General features: G+C 43.1%; 1 protein-coding gene across 1 annotated transcript in view; it reads left to right on the top strand.

Annotated features, from left to right (window-relative positions):
- The window catches only part of CA10 (carbonic anhydrase 10), a 488,817-nt gene that overhangs the window by 84,642 nt on the left and 386,097 nt on the right, over positions 1-18,078 (top strand). The window lies entirely within an intron of this gene.

Below are 18,078 nucleotides of genomic sequence, written 5' to 3'. Positions count from 1 at the left end.
TTTATCTGTTGTGCTGTGGGACAATAATACATGCTCTTGGGGCTTTCCAAGAAGAGACGGCTTGGTGGGGGACAGTGGTGACCCACGAAAAAGCCAGCTGACTGCCAAATAGTCTTGTAAATTGATATTATTAACTTACAGATTTACGATGGTACATTTATTCCTTGGCCCAGTTGGCACAGAAACTGGTCTTGATTAATTCACCTACAAATGATCAGGCTTCTAATAATAATCTTGTGACAACTTAATTGACGTGTGCTATATTCATATGATGTGATACAGATACATGGCATTTTATCCCTAACAATTGGGGACATCCCTTTCCAATGAATGGAGTTTTTATTGTGTTTCTGAGGAGTCTGCTTCCCATATTCAAGACATCCCAGAAAATTGCATTTATAATTACACGCATGTGCTTTGTGATTATGGAAGTAGAGCCACAAAGGGCATTCCCTCCAGGTTATAATGAGTCTTGTTAAACTAATAATATCCTCTGTAGTGACTTAAGTGTACCTGGATAATATAGAATTGGAAGTACAAAGTTTTGCTCTTCTGCCCCACATTTTATTTTTGATGTTTCCCCCTCTCTTGACACATTCCTTCCTTCTCTACATGTGTTCAAGGCCCTTGTTTGATTTGGTTGTTGATTCTAAGACAGCCACAGGAAAGAAGTTTTATCTTTCCTTTTATGTGTTGACTTAAAAAAGTTGAACTTTCCCTCATTTCCAGCTTTGTATGAGATAATAGGAATAAAACCTGCTGCACGCTAAGCAGTAAGGTGTGGAGGTCCGAGTGTGGACTCGAGCCAGCCACACCTGGCATTGAATCTGGGTTCTGTGGCTTCCTACTGGCAGTTCTGTCAGCAAGTTGCCTATCTACTCTCAGATCCTTGGGTTATTCATCTGTTAAAATGGAGATAAGGACTCAGTCAGCCTCATGAGGTTTTGTGAGGATTAAATTAGATAATGCAGATAAGGTGCTTATGGTAATGTCTGGTGCATGGTGTGAATCAGGACATGTCAGTTCTTGTTGGTATAACTATTACTGTTTTATCAGTAGCAATGTAGCTGGATATTTGATACTTCTCTGCTTTGGAAAAGGCAGAGAGCCATAAACTGGAAATATAATAATGCAAGTGAAGGTCTCTCATGATGTGTAGAACATGGAAGAAGGTCTCTCATGACATGTAGAACATGGAAAATGCTTAGTAATTGTTCCTGGGATTGGTGAACTCAACTGGTCTGTATGCAGTAGCCAACTGCAAAATGACTTTATCATCCTTTGCGTTGAACAGCCTCGAAACCCTTTGGCTTCCTGGTAAAGAAGACTGGTAGCTGATGATTTTACTTCCTAAACTTTGGGGCACTCCACTATGTTAAAAAAAAGATAAGAGTCATGAGAATTTTTGAATTAATGGGACCTGAGACCCTAACATCTGACAGACTTCAAATGACCTACTTTGTCTGAATTGGTGCTTAGGGCAAACAGCAACCCCTTTATCTATTAGTATCATTGCTGACTATAAGACTGAGAGTGTCCCTTGATTTTCCAGTGGGATTTTTTTTTCATGGCATGGATGTGTGAAAGAGAAGAGAACTTTGTGTGACGAGATGATTTGGACAAGTTTTATTGCCCTGTGATTTCTTTACGAGAGTATCTAGAAATAATTGTCAGTTGGCGTAATAGTTGCGAATCTGTGATTTCAACAGCTTGTGGTGTGTAGAAATATAGGACTTCTCAAGCAGTGGCAAGCACAGGGTTGATTTAGCACCAGAAGAACCCACTTTGGTCAGTTCAAAGCACCTATGGGGTAGCCAGCTGGTGCTGAGCATCATGCTTGGGGCTATTGATAAAGAGGCAATGGATACACGGTTATTATTCAAGGATGAACCCACCATCTAAAGAGGAAGATAAGCCATAAACCCATGACTCAGTGTAACAAAGGCTTTAATAGGGTTTAGAGAACACGTAGAGTGTAGTGATCTTGCCTGCCTATTGACTAGTAGACTGTTTACTTGCTCAAATCCACACCTTCATCCAGTCTCACCCCCTAACTACAGCCTATTTTGAGGCATAGCCCCAATTTTATTTGTGTTCACCTCCCTGCCCTGCAGCCGTGGGCTCAGAGAAGGAGTCCTTCCCCAGGCCCAGAAAGTTACTCTTGATTAATATCTACCCCAATCATGGTGATTTCAGTATCATTCTTGAGACTGATGAGTTTTGACATCCTGATGGCTAATTTCATGTGTCAAATTGGATAGTCTGCAGTATGAAGATATGTTGTCAAACACCATCCTAATGTCAGTGGGCCTAATCCAATCAGTTGAAGGCCTTGAGAGAAAAAGACAGGTTCCCCAAGGAAGAGGGAATTATGTTTCTAGAACCTTTTGGTCTCAAGCTACATCATCTCCTTTCTGTATGTCCAACCTGCTCACCTACCCTGCAAATTACAGATCCACAATCAGACAAGCCAGTTCCTTAGAATAAATCCCTATCTTTACATACAGACACATACAGATGTGTGCACACACACGCACACACACACACACACACACACACATTCTATTGGTTCTGTTTCTCTGGAAAACTGATTGATCCACTAATACCGATGTGAGCCTTTAGCAAACAGTTCTACCCATGGTGGGGACAAAAACTATACCGAACATGGCAAAACAGAAACTTGGAATGAACACAGATCTTGTATGGCTTACTTAGCATTAAATTAACCATGGAACTGCCTCAACATTGATTTTCTTAAGTGGGATAACAAGCTTCTAACTGTTGGAGATGTTTTGAATCAGGCTTTCTGTCACTTGCAGCCCAAAGCATTCTTTCCAGATTCAAGATTCTCAGTGGAGAAGAAGGAGAAGGGGGGAATATCAGGGCAACTGGCACAGGCAGGGAGGGGCAGGGCTGCAGCAGGCAGGGAGGGGTGGGGATGCAGCAGGTAGAAAGGGGTGGGGATGCACTGAGGGTACAGGGACTGTCCATAGGACAGGGCACACCATGGAGCTTGATGTCTGAGGAGGCCAGCAGGTTGTCAGGGGCCAGGCCATGAGACTCTTTGTGTTTCATGTTCAAGAGCTTAGACACAATCCCTTTAGAAGTAGAAGAATTGTAAGACATACCTAAGCTCTGGAGAGACACAATCCAATGTGTACTTTAAAAAGCCAGCTCTTGGGGCACCTATGTGGCTCACTTCGTTAAGCATCTGACTCTTGATTTTGGCTCAGGTCATCATCTGAGTTATGGGATTGAGCCCTGGACTAGGCTCCACACTGAGCATGGAGCCTACTTAAGATCCTCTCTCTCCCTCTTTCTCTACCCTCCCCATCCTCAAGAAAAAGAAAAAAAAAAAAAGTCAGGTATGGCTATAGGAATGGAGATGTACTGTATTTTGAAAAGAATATCAGAGGCACAGGTATTCATGAGGTATTTGTTTTGTTTTGTTTTGCTTTTAATGTTTATTTTTGAGAGAGAGAGCGAGCAGGGGAGGGGCAGAGAGGGAGACACAGAATTCATAGGAGGCTCCAGGCTTTGAGCTGTCAGCACAGAGCCCACAGTGGGGCTCAAACTCACAGACCATGAGATCATGACCAGACCCGAAGTTGAACGCTCAACTGACTGAGCCACTCAGGCTCCTCAAGGGGTGTGTGTGTGTGTGTGTGTGTGTGTGTGTGTGTGTGTGTGTTTAAATCCTCCAGGCAAGAGATGGCAAAAACCTATACTAAGACTGTGAAAAATAAAAAATAAAAACAAAACCCAAAAACTGGGTTAATCATGTTATTGAAGGATTCAGCATGGGGTTTGTTTAGTGACATTTAAAGTATATCTCTCTTTCACACATGTAGATAACACATTTATCATTTAGCATAAATATACACATTTAACACATTTCAGAAAAATTTGTGCCAACTACTGTCTTTTCACATTCCATTTATCCAAAACAGTGGGGGAATCAGGCATTCTCTATAGAGGAGGCGCTATGCTAGGAACTGGGGTTTTAAAACAGAGATGCCCTCTGGGGTGCCTGGGTGGCTTAGTTAGGTAAGGGTCCAACTCTTGATTATAGCTCAGGCCTTGATCATGGTTCAGTTTGTTAGACTGAGCCTTGAGTTGGGCTTCGTGCTGAGTATGGAGCCTGCCTGAGATTTCTCTCTCTCTCTCTCTCTCTCTGCCTCTTCCCCATTCATGCTCCGTCTCTCTCTCACTAAATAAATAAATATTTAAAAATAAAAAAGAGTTGGCCTTTAACTTCTTTCCACCTAGTGGGACAGACAGTCACTAAAAGTAGTAAGCTGCCTCTCACCCCCAAAGCCTCCTTCACATGCCAGTGTTTGGATGGGGAGTTTCTTTTTCTCTTTTCAGACTAGGACATCACAAGGGGTTGCTTCCATTTTAAAGCTTTAAATCATGACACTGGGGGTATATATTTTTAGAACTTTATGAAACCCTGGAGCAGGTGAACAACTCTTTTCCATTTCACCACCTCCCAAGGATCACTCTCAGGTTGCCGAACGTGAGCTCTTGAACTCACCCATTCTTCAAGCTGTCTCTGGACCCCTGCTTTCAAGCATGGCCATACTTGGCTCTTGGTGGGTAAAGATACAAAGAACACTCCACGGTGGTTTCAAGGAGCTGAGGAGAGAGAGAGAGAGAGAGAACTATCCATCCTGCTTTAGCATTTCCAGGATTGCCACGGAGGATGTCTGGGGCTACTCAGTTTGAGAGAGCATGGAGGGGGCCTTCCCAGTAGATGGAGTGCCTGGACTCAGTTATTGAATCATAACATGTATGATTCTGCTAGGGAAATAAAGGAAGAAATGGTGTTTCAGAAAAGGGAGGGAGATGGGCCAAGGCCTGGAGACTGGGAAGACAGAGGCTTACTGTGCAAGGAGAGCTCAGGGGGAGTTAGGGCTGAGGAAGGAAGTAGAGCTCTGGTCATGGGAGGCCATGCCAGCTGCCAGTGTGGATGTTACCCTAAAGGTATTGGCGGGGGGGTGGGGGCAAGGGAGGGGTGAAAACTAGTGCAAGATTCAGAATGAGGGAGATGGGAGCTAAGATAGGAGCAGTGAGGGCCCTGAGGAGGGTCTAGCCTCCAGGGACAGGAGCCTCATTTCCTTACCCCCCCTACCCCCCAGGACATAGCACAAACCTGCATACAGCCAGGGAGCTCCATGTTTGCTAAGTCAACTTAAGTGAAAATGGAGGAATTATTGCTCCTCGAAGCCAAGGTGTAAAGCAGCAGCAGTGTCACCACCATCAAAATAACACAGCACTACTAACTGAAGCATGGGTGATAAAGGTACATTGGGAAAACCTCCAGTTTCCCACCTCTGTCCCCTCTACTCCTCACATTCTGGTCACCAAGTGTGTGAAGGCTTTTTTCACACAGCATGTAATGCTCCACGACACCAGCTGATTGTCTTTCAATTTAACTCCATTCTAACACTTTCTGGAGTTTGTGTCGGATTCCACAGGTTGAGGGCTCAGTCCCACGACACTGCCACCACCCCACTGCAGATGCCAATCACACGTAGTGTAGGTCCCCAAGTTACCCACAACTTCTGTCTGACTGGGCTACAAATCAGAGGTCCCCACAATGTCTTCTTCCAGTTTGATTAATTTGCTAGAGTGGCTCACAGAACTCAAGGAAACACTCACTTACGTTTGCCAGTTTATTAAAAGATATTATAAAGGATACAGATGAACAGCCAGATGAAGAAATACATGGGGAAGGAGCTTCTGTCCCTGTGGAGTTGGGGTGTACCACCGGCCTAGTACATCAACGTGTTCACCAACCTGGGGGCTCTACAAACCCCCCACCCTGGGGATTTTTATGCAGGAGTGATCGATTATTAACTCTATTTGTAGCCGCCCTCCACATTCCAGAGGAATTGATGGGGTGGAGAAGCTGAAAATTCCAAGCTTTCTAATCATGACTTGGTCTTTCTGTTAACCAGCCCCCATCCAGAGGCCATCCAGGAGCCCATCTTGAGTTGCCTCATTAGAGCAAGAGATGCTTCTAGTGCTGGCATCTCTTGGGAATATGGAAGGGTTTCAGGAGCCCTGTGTGTGAAGAATAGGCTTAGAGGTGTGTCCCAGGCAGAGGAGTGCACCTATGTTAAGTCTCAGAGGCATGCGTGAGCATGGTGTGCGTTAGAAACGGCGGAAACTTCACTGTGGCCTGGGTGTAGAGTGTCAGAGGCAAAGTGGTTTGGGATTGGAGGCGGTCAGGAACCAGATAACACTTGGTTGGGCCATATTTCAAGTTTCTGGGGGGGGATCCCAGGAACAACGGAAGGAGAGTAAGCAGCTCTAAGCAAGGCAAGCACCAAGGGATCATGGACATGAGTCTCTGTCTGAATGATAATAGAGAAACTCAAAGCTTCATTTCTGATCATGGATGGGAGTAGGAGACTGCTTTGGCTCACTGCATCATCTTCTGGTATGTTCTTCAAAATCAAGTAGAAATGGTTCACACAGGACAGTAAAGTCTCCCAACATGCAGTTTCCTACCCTCTTCCTTGCTGGGGGGTTTTAAAACCTCAGGATTGTTAGAAGATGAAGGTAATAATATCTGCTGCCAACATTTCCTGTGGTTTAGCACTGATATCTAATTACCTGTGTTGTTCCAAATGGCCAATTTTCTTGGCTTGAGAAAGGTTCCTATAGACATCAGTAAGGAATGTGAGCTCTGTTTTCTCCCTGAAGCCCTCCTAGGGAGGGAAGCTGGATGGTGAGGTGTTTGGTGATGTAAGATGACCTGCCAAGGGTCACCCCTGCCCCTCATTCCTCCAGATAGTAGATGGTGCCTATATTTGTTTTCTATTGCTGCATAGCAAATTACCACATATCTAGGAGCTTAAATGTGTGTAAATAGATGTGTATTTATGGTCTTGCAGTTTCCATGGGTCAGGAGTTAAGGCCTGGCTTAGCTGGGTCCTCTGCTCAGGGTCTTATAAGGCTACAAAAGGTATCAGTCCCATTGCTTCTCATCTGGGGCCAAGTTCACACAGGTGCTGGGCAGAATTCATTTGTTTGTGGTTGTAGGACTGATGTCCTCCACTCCTATAGGCTGTCGCTTCTCCATAGTTCACGAACTGACTGACTGTTTCAAGGCCAAAGTGGGAAATAATATTTTTTGGATTGGATATTGTTTTCCATGAAGAGTATCCTCAGAAGAAAGCCAAAGCTAGCTTCCCCCACCCCACTGCAGATTTCTCAGCCAGTGCTCCTAAATTTATAACAAATATGAAGGGTGAGGGAGACGGAAGGATTTTATACATGAGTCCCAGGTTTATGGTGTGGGCAACTTGCTGGAGGGTGGAATTCTCCCTGTGGAGACAGGAAAGAAGCAGTGAGGTGGGTGGGACAAGGCTTGTAAAGGCTCCCAGTGGACAACCCTGAGGGGTTCATCCAGACGCCATCCTGAATTGATCTTCCAGCCATTTCCCCCCTGCTTTTATCTCTCTGGCTCTTTTATCCTCCCCTCAGATTCTGGCTTCTGATACTTCTCCCTACTCAGAACTCTGTCCTGTGTTTAGCAAGCTTGCCTTTTGGCCACTGGCTCAGACTCAGTGTTTGCTTGCCACCATCTTCCCAAGCTCCGACTCCACCTGCAGATGACAGGCTCTGTTGACACCCGTGTCAGCTGTTGCTCAGGACCCAGCTTTCTCCCCTCAGGAATTCACTGCAGGGCCACCCCAATCCCACTCAGTCTCCCGGGGAAGAGAAGAAGATGCCACAGCCCCTACACTTTACCTGCCCTCCAGCATCAATTAATACACTCCAGTTGAGTATTGGATAAAGTCATTGTGTTGGTTTAATGTGACTGCCATAACAAATAACACAAGCAGGTGGCTCAAAACAATCCAGTAATTATATAATTATTATAAATCTGGAGGTAAATATTCTAAAATCAAGCCCCTCTTGATGTGTCACTTTGACATCAGTTTCTCTCCTTTTTTTTTTTTTAACTGTTTATTTATTTTTGAGAGAGCAAGAGAGAGAGACAGAGCATGAGCAGTGGAGGGGCAAAGAGAGAGGGAGACACAGAATCCGAAGCAGGCTCCAGGCTCGGAGCTATCAGCATAGAACCCAACATGGGGCTCAAACTCACAGACCATTGACATCAGTTTCTTTGCTACAGAAATATATGCACACCTTTTTGTTTGTAGAATTTCATTTTAATTTCTGTGAGGTAACACTAGCGTTTTACACAGTCCCAGTTCCATACTGTTTGGTCAAGGGAATAACCCTCTGGTATTGGAGGGAGTAAGTCCCTCCTTACTGTGTATGTTCTTGTTTCATCTGTTCCATTTACTGGAGTGGGGAGTGGGTGAGTGCACACAGCAGTACTTTCCCCCGGACTTTGCTTTTGCCATTACCAATCTTCTTTCTCTTCTGGGTCACGGAAGCAGCAGAAAGACTATGGGAAAGTGCTCACTGGCTTGGCTCGTCCACTAACCAAACACATAATCTTAGGCAAGTCATTTAGTGTCTTAGGCTCTGGATTTCCTCATGTATAAAATCATCGTGTTGAGCTGCATTAATTTCAAAGACCCATTCTGGCTCCAATATTCTCTGAGAGTTTGCTAATGTGATAGAAGATTGGTTTGGGAGATACATTTAGCAACATTAAGAAATAGAATATTGATTTCATTCACAGGATAATTTTATTATGTTCTCAGTATCAGTATTTGGAAATGGAGACAGTGATGTAAGCGTGACTCTCTCGATTTCTGATCTCTCGTCTCTACAAGAAAGCAAATAGAACTTAATGGATGTATTCTTCTCCATATGGGAGGGTGATGTTACGCTGACTCACTCTCAATTATAAATACCTTCATTTATATTTTTCTCAGAAATTGGGATGTGTAGAGATTAAAATTTACTCTGAGCCTGAAAGATTCCAGACACCATGCTAGACAGTGGGGATACAAATAAGAATAATGCTCCTGAACTTAAGGAGTTCATAGACACGTTTAGAGACAGGTGGCAAATCACGGGTTCCACTTTAGCCTGGTAGGCGATGTGAGACTGGAGTGGAGAGCAAAGGAGAAAGTTTCACCTAACTCTGCCTTCAGGTCAGAAAAGGCTGACATCTCTTGAGATAGGTCTTAAAAGATATGGAAGAGTCTGCCAGGTGGATGAGATGGAAAAGGTCATTGCTGGTGGATTAAACGTAATGGAATCTGACCTGCCACTGAATAACAGACTGTGCACTTCTTGCGAGCAGTAGGCACTCCTCTTTCTAGTCTCCTGTGTGATAGCCCCTATTATTACTATACTTCAAAGCTGGATATCAGAAAGTGCATTGAACTCAAGAAGATCATGCTTTGGGTCCCACTCCATTGTGAACCTGTGTGATGTTTAGAAATCACATAACTTCTCAGAGCCTCAATTTACTCACTTGTAAAATAAGGGCAATAAAACCTACATCTCAAATATTTTTGTAGAAATAAAATTACAGTAATCGCCCCCTTATTTGTAGAGGATGCAAGATGCTAGAATCCCAGTGGATGCCTCAAACACAGATTGTACTGAACCCTATATATAACATGGTTTTTCTTATACATACAATAAGATTTAATTTAGGCACACCTGGGTGGCTCAGGGGGTTAAGCTTCCAACTTCAGCTCAGGTCATGATCTTATGGTTCATGAGTTCAAGCCCCACATTGGGCTCTGTGTTAACAGCTCAGAGCCTGGAGCCTGCTTCAGATTCTGTGTCTCCCTCTCTCTCTTTCCGATGCTTACCTCCTTATGCTCTGTCTGTCTCTCTCTTTCTCAAAAAATAAATAAACATAAAAATTTATAAGTTAGACATAGTAAGAGGTTAACAACAAACAATAATGAGTAATAAAATAGAATAATTATAACAATATGTTATAATAAAAGTTACGTGCATGTGGTTACTCTCTGTCAAAATATATTGGTGTACTGTGCTCATCCTTATTCTTGTGATGATGTGAAATGATAAAATGCCTACATGATGAGATAAAGCAAGATAAATGTAGGCATGTGATGTCGCATTATGCTATTGTGGACCTTCTGATGAAAATTCAGAAGGTGAATTTTCTGCTATCAGACTGTGGTTGACTGTGAGTAAATGAAACTGCGGAAAGCAAAACCGTGGATGAGGAGGGGCCACTGTGTATATTAGACTTTGATGTGCCTTATAGACTCAGAAAGCCTGCGAAGGTATTGCTCTTTTTGTTACCGTAATTTTGTACTGGGCTTTTTACCTTTGCAAGGAAGGGCCCTCCTTGGTTGTACTGCTCTTCTGAGTTCCTAATACATCCTTCTAATCCAGGAAGGCAGAGTAATCCTTTTGAAGATACGTAAACAGTAGCACATTGTGCAAAAAGATAGACCTTGAGCACAAGTATCCATGAAGCTTGTATATATACTTCACTAGGAAGACTGTTGAGTTGTAGCCATCACAGGAAGTGCTGCTCCTGGGTGGGCTCTTGCACCAAACCTTCTCAGAGACACAGGTACCATAACACTGATTCCTAGTCCAGTCAGCCCAGGTGGCTCTAAGCAGCCACTCACCTTGGAAATACTTGCGGAGCTTCAGGACCTACCCAGTTAGAAGTGGACCAAGGAAGCCTCTATGGCCGTGGGCCACAGTGGGTTCAGGCAGTAATGGGCACACTGTCTGTAGAGAATTTCATTGCAAATGATGAAACCCACTGAAAGTTCGATCTGCTTTTTTTTATTATCTTCATGTGCTGAAAATTCTGGAAATGCCAGTGATAAAAATACTCCTCCTAAAAAAGTAGTCTGTTGGCCTAAGCTCTAAACAATTCCTGTGGTTACTGTGTTGTGTTTTAATAACATATGTAGGGTCTTCAAGTTAGCACAGCTTTGTTACTTATCCTCGAATGAACACTGTAATCCGACACGGAAGTTACCTGGAGGAACCATCAGTTACTCAGTTGGCTTCTAAGACACAGGGACATAATGACATATGTTTGTTACTAGACGACCTTCCTGAGGGTTCAGAATTGGTGGAGTTCACTGTAGGAAAGGGCAGTCCCTGCCTCCGATCCCTGTCATACTACATATTCCAGAATTTAAACAGTGGATTCACAATAAGCGGCAGGAGCACTGTGTTTGTAAACACAAAGAAGCAGAACTTGAATTCCTTCAATTATGTCATTCTGTGTAACTCTATGGGGTTTTTATTTGTACTTAGTTTAAAACACAGAACCAGAATGTGAACTGCAAGGTAAAAAAATGTATTCTTGGGAAGTGCAGTTTTCGTCTTGTACGTGAAATGTTTTATTGAGTCTACATCATGCCTTTACCACCGATTTTAATTGTGTGTTTTAAAACTAAAGAAAAAAATATTCTCATGATTGCTAGAGGGAATAATTGTGTTGTTCAGAGCAGAGAGTACTAAAAAATTAGAAGCCCCTAAGTCACATACTTTAGGTTTGCCACTGTATACAGCCCTAGGTTCAGTAACTGTACATACATTGAATAAATAGAACAAGAGCTGAGCTCATGGCTCCACTCTCATCATGAAACACATGGTTTCTTTGAGTGAAGCTAACTGGGTTAATGTCTGTGATGTTGGCCATCCCAGCTAGCTGGAAATCCATTCCTTCCTCCTCCTGGCAAGGCCTCCCATTTGAAAGATGTGTCTGGGATACCTTCATATAAGCCACAGGTAATAGCTTCATTGAAAAGCAGCTTGGTGCGTGGTTGTAAGGGTAAATACTGCTCATTGACTTGTTGTGTGATAATAGGATTGTTTACAGAATACACAGCAGGCCTACTTCACCCTCAGGTTATACCTCTTTGTCAGGTGGAAGATAACCAAAGGCAGCAAGACTATAATCCCAGGCAGGAATCCTTCTACCTGCCAAAGGATGACAGGAAGGTGCCTGTGGACTTCGTTACAGACTGTAACATTTGACAACATTCTCAAAAAGACAAACTATGCAGCAAAGGCTTTTATGTCTCAAGTATGCACAGGATGCTCTTTGAAGATTTGGCAATAGGAGGGCGTCAGCTCCCTTCCCTTGACCCCAGCCTGGGTTGCAGGGTCCTGGTATGATGATAAAGGCTGGAAGGGGTGGGGGTGGGAGTCCTTTCTCTCCTAACAGACTCCATGCCTCCGTATGACTGGCCCCCATGGCAGCTGTGCTGATTTTTGCATTCCATCTCCTGCAAGCTGTCTTCTCCCTCCTTACCAATCAGAACTGGGTCACCACTTCCTGCCAGGTGTCATACCATTGGCTCCTTTTCAGCCTGGACTCGGATCACCCATGATGCTTCTTTCTGGAAGAGTGCACATTTCTGTATCGACAGCTTCTAGACCTGAGGGCCCCTTTGCAACCTCAGTCTGTGCCTACCCTTAGTCCATGAATGGGTGTTCCAGAGCCTCTTCCTTTGCCTCTTCCTTAACTCTTCTCAGAGCCTCGCACACCCCTCCCCACCCCCGGCACCCTTTCCCGCATCCCCCCACCCATGCTTGGTGCAAACAACTCCCAACATCTCTAGCACTGATTCCAGCCTCTTCCCAGTTATGTCCTCATTATCCAAGCTTTTGAACAGCTCTACATCCCCATCTTTTGAGCACCAGAGTTTCACAGCATATCACTAGTATCAATTATACCCTCCATTATATTTTATTTTAGACAATCCACCTTACGCCTAGAAAGTTGATTTTTCCCCAGAAGTGATCTTTCTATCACTGCAGCAGTTGCCCAGAATTGTGTCTCCTTTTAAAGTGTTTATTTAGATCATAATTTTCTTGCGTTTGTTTCCCCGGGAAAAATATCACCCAGGTTAGTCAACAGAAATTCTGCCCTCATCTCATCAGTGTGGAAATATATAAATAATATATCATATTATCATAGCACCTTTTATAACATGTCACTGTATAGTGTTTCAGTATAACAATATATTATATACTTACCGATTTTTAATTATGCATTTTGTTAATGCAGCTGCTTTTTTTAAATTTTTTGAGGACATCCTCCTTGGTGCCTTTTAGCATTCTTTCTGTTCTAATTCAGACTGATTGCACTCTAAGTTGCTCAGCTATTACACTGGCTTTTGTTTGTTTGAGTTTTGCTTTGCGAGCTATTTGGTTTTCTTTTTCAGATATAGTGATATACTCTTGAATTCACTTTATAATTTTCTGAACTGCATGTTTTAAATTTTTCTCTTGTTTTTGGCAGTAAAGGTATAGGGGCAATCAATATTCTGAGTCCTCTGATGTCCAGCAAAAGGTCTTTCTTTTGCCCTTACACTTGAGTGATAGTTTCTTTGGTAATCGAATTTTAGTTACAAAACTACCTTCCATCAGATTTTTCTAGGTACCATTCCACTGTCAACTTGCAATGGTGTCCAAGATGAGAAGTCTGATGCTTTTTGTAGATAAATGTCTCCCACCAACCCAGGCTCCTACTGGCTTATAGGATATTATCATTACCTTTGAAGTTCAGAAATGTCATGGGGATGTATCCAAGTGTATATGTCTTTTTTCATTATTTGCACTCAGCATGCTGCAATCCAGGTTCTAACAGAGCAGAAGGTTTTTTCTTCCTGTTTTGTTCACTGATATATGAATGCTAGGAAGAGTGCCTGACAAAAAGTAAGATTCAGCTCCCTGAATCTTATTGGCTAAATGAACTAGTATTCACGCCTCTGTTTATTTTAGGGGAAACTCTGTTCTATTATGTCTTTCATCATTTCTTCTATTTCCCTCTGTTATTTCCCCCATCCACTCCCTCTGCTCTCACATTCTGGACAGGTTCGGGAACATATGGATCTATTTTCTAAGCCTTTCTTTTCTTTCCCTGCACAATTTCTATGTCCTTTGCTCCCTCTCATCATTTTATTCTCTGTCTTTTCATTTTAAGTTCTAGAACATTTCTTTTACTTGTCTTTTCATTGCTCGACTTTGGCCTTTAGCACTACCTGTTCTTTTAGACAGGACTTTTATTAAATTTTTAAGTTTGGCAATCATGTATTTTTTAACATTTATTTATTTTTGAGACACAGAGAGAGACAAAGCATGCATGGGGGAGGTGCAGGGAGAGAGAGGGAGACACAGAATCCAAAGCAAGCTCCAGGCTCCAAGCTGCTGATACAGAGCCCCACGCAGGTTTCGAACCCAGGAACTGCAATATCATGATCTGAGCCGAAGTCAGACGCATAACCAACTGAGCCACCCAGGCGCCCTGGCAATCATATTTTCATTTCTAAAGACTATTTTTGTTTTCTGACTTATCTTTTTAATGAGTATTTTCTTGTTTTATGTACCCATTATCTTCCTAACTCCCTACAAGATTAGTCATTAGATTTGTTGAAGTTTTCTTTTCTCTTCAGTGTCATTCCTCTTTGTTAAATATGGTTCTTCTCTGTCCTGTTGTTGACTTCCCTCAAACGTCTGGTTACCATAGCCTATCTGTTCATGTTCTAAACAAAGGATTCAGTAGTTTAGTGTTGGAAACTCGTGTGGTTTTCTCTGCCATTAATGCCCATTGGTGTCTATGATAAGTCTCTTGAGGGGGGTCAAAATGGAAAATGCCAATGGGCCATCTTTTCTTTGGGTAGAGGAGTAGATAAAAAAGAGAAGCTGGTAAATCTCGGCCTCCAAAATCAGGATGCGTTTATCGAGGGGATGGTGTTTGTCATAGCTGATGCTGTTACAGAATTGTCATTATTATTTATCTCAGAGATGGACCCACATCATTTGTGTGGCTCTGAAGTTACCTTGGGTTTGGTCAGCTTCTCTTTCTGGCCCTAGTCAGAGAACCCCCACTGCCACCACCACCACACACATGTGCACATGCACGTACACACACACACACACACACACACACACACAGTTGATGTCTGCTCCCCTGGAAGGGCCTTCTCTTGGCTTCAACACAGGAGCAAATGCCATCTCCAGCCTTAGCTCAAATGTGCAGAGGAGGAACAGCAAAAGCAGCCAAACCCTTCCACAGGGAATCATTGCCTGTGTTTGGCCAGTGCCTGTTTCCTATCCTTCTAACTGCATGTTTGGCCTTTCTTTTGGAAGCCAGTGAACAGTTAGGAAGACTGTCACCACTGCAAGGAGCTTATTCTCTTTCCTACTTATTTATTTGATCTGCTATTAAATCTGATTTTATCTGCTTGATATCTCCCAAAAACTCCTCCAAATTTCTGGGCCTGCAAATCGTACTTGTTTGTATTTATCAGAGTTGTTATATATTTGTTCCTTTTGTAATATCTTCTCTGTAATTATATCTGTGAAATTATGGTGGAAGAGAATAAATATGTGTGTCCTGAATGATAATGAACCACAACTTGAATAAGTCATCTTTTCTCACCCAACTAGTTCTTCCTACTCTCATTTCTTTCTACTTCTTTCTACTTTCTACTGCTTCTACTTCTTTCTACTTTCCACTTCTTTCTACTCCAACTCTCCCATTATTTGAATGGCTCCCTAGTTCAGAGAAGCAAAGGTTAATGGCTATTGATCATTGTTGATGATTGCCTTTCTTTCTCTTCCTTCCTTCCTTCCTTCCTTCCATCCATCCATCCCTCATTCCTGTTAAAAACTACATTTCTGTCTAGGCACTGCAAAAGAGCTAGGTATATAGGGGTAAACAAACAAATATGGCCTTGTGCTTTTAGAGCTTATAATAGTGGAGGAGAAAAATATCAACCAAACAAGTACACAATTAAAATACATATTTACAAACTACAGCAAAGTCCATGAAGGAAATAAGGGTGACAAGGCCTTACTGGTCAAATGCCATTTTAGGTGAGCTCTGACGGTTAAGTAGAATCTGGCCAGCAGGAGAGCCAAGTAAGGAGGTTGCAGTAAGATGGCGCATGAACATTGGAAGTCCCTGAGGTGAGAAAGAGTTTGGCATGTCAGAGACCAGTAGAGAAAACCAGGGATGGGATTGAAGTACAGAATGACATGAAAATGGAATGAAACCTGAGACTAAGGGGCCTCTAGGCCACAAAAGGAATTGAGATTTAAATCTTCATTCAGTAGTAACCAATGGCAATATTAAACAGAGGAGCTACATGCAGGATATACATTTTTTTTAATGTTGTTTTATTTATTTCTAGGAGAGAGAGAGAGAGAGAGAGACAGCGTGAGCAGGGGAGGGTCAGAGAGAGAGGGAGTCACAGACTGAAACAGGCTCCAGGCTCCGAGCTGGCAGTCAGCACAGAGCCCGACGCGGGGCTCGAACCCACGAACCGTGAGATCATGACCTAAGTGAAAGTCGGATGCTTAACCGACTAAGCCACCCAGGCGCCCCAGGATATACATTTTTAAATGATCTTTTTAGCTATTCTGGGGAGGGTAGACTATAATAGGGCAAGAGTAGACTCAGAGAAAGTCTTACAGAAGAGCAGGTGCAAAGTACTGGTGGCTAGAACTACAGAGGCAGGAGTGAAGGTGGAGGTGAGTGTGCTCATCCCAGCAACGCTCTGGAGGTAGTGGAAATTGGACATTCTGATATATTGCATGGGAAGAGAGTCAGGGAGGATGAATCTTGAATTCGGGGTAAATGATGATGCCATCATCTGAGTCGGTGAACCATGGGAGAGGCAGGTCTGGAGTGCAGAGAGCCCAGTGTTCTGTTTCAGCCATGCTAATTTTTACACGTTCGCAAAACACTCAAGAGGAGGCAACATGTTGGCAGGAGATGTCTGAGGGGAAATATGCATTTACCTCCTGCCAACGTACAAATGGTATTTAAAAGCCACTGAGTGAATGAAATTGCCTAAAGAGAAAATATAGCTCACAGAAGATTAGATGCAGAGAAAAACCAACATTTGAGGAGATGGGCCGATATGGAAGCAGTTTCACCTCCTTTGGGAACTCACCTCAGTATAGGACTACATGAGCATTTGTACGTTTTCACAAACATTTATGCCACACTTTTTGTGTGCCAGGTATGATTCCAAATGTTCATTTGGAAATGAACTTGGCGAATGTTCACTGATTCGTTCGTCACAACCATCCCATGAAGTGGCTGTGGTTATTAGCTCCACTTTTGCAAATAAAGAAATGGAGGCATGTGGAAGTTTAGCATCTTGCTCAAGGTCACATAGCTAGTAGATGACAGGGCAAAGTCTCAAACCCAGGCAGACTGCCTCTAGAATTCATGCTCTTAAGTACTGTGCCATGGGACCTCTCAGCATCCTACTGTCTTACCTGGATTCAGTGAGACCCAGTCATCAGTGAATATGGCAGGTGGAAATGGAAGTATATCTTCTCTTATTGGCCTTGTAGACCTAACTTCTGACTCCTGCCACTGTAAGCCAATCTATTGCCCAAACTCATAGCTTTTAAATCCAAAAATAATTCTTGCATCTGTCATTTCGTTACATTTTTTGTGTCATTTGAATGTCAAACTTTCAGAATATTGTGATGGGGTGCCTGGGTGGCTCAGTCAGTCAGAAGTCTGACTCTTGATTTTGGCTCAGGCCATGATCTCGCAGTTCGTGGGGTCAAGTCTGGCGTTTGGGGTCCGCACTCTCAGTGGGGAGCCTGCTTGGGATTCTGTCTCTCCCTTTTTCTGCCTCTCACCTGCTCATGTGCACGTTCTCTCTCTTTCTCAAAATAAATAAGTAAACTTTTAAAAAAGAATACTATGATAAACTCCTAAGTGGTTTTGGTTTTTTCAGACTTCTATCACTTTTTCCCATTACAAACACATACTATTATTTCCTAGATCAGAAACCTTCAGTGAATTCACATTCCTTACAGAATGAAGTTTACATGCCTCTCCTGATATCCAAAGCCGCCTGTAATTTGGCCTCAACTTCCAAGTTCACCAGTTACAGTTCCCCAGCATGTGGCTGTGGCTTTCAACCAGGGCTAATTCATTATTCCAAGTATGTCCTGGGCATTCTCAGCTTAGCAACTTTGTCATGCCTCCCAGCATACATAGCACCTCTCTTCCTATGCTGCCACACCCCAGACATTCCTGTTCCTGCCAGTTAGAATCTGACTCATCCCACACAGCCCAGTAGTAGGGTCCTCCCTTTTGCCACGGCATAATTTTCAGCTAGAACTAATCAGATTCTCTTCTGAAAG

Source organism: Hyaena hyaena, unplaced genomic scaffold (genome assembly GCF_003009895.1).
Source record: "Hyaena hyaena isolate Hyena2069 unplaced genomic scaffold, ASM300989v1 scaffold_29, whole genome shotgun sequence".
NCBI classification, from domain to species: domain Eukaryota; kingdom Metazoa; phylum Chordata; class Mammalia; order Carnivora; family Hyaenidae; genus Hyaena; species Hyaena hyaena.
The sequence above is the reverse complement of the archived record's forward strand: the minus strand, read 5'-3'. Positions and strand labels throughout refer to the sequence as shown.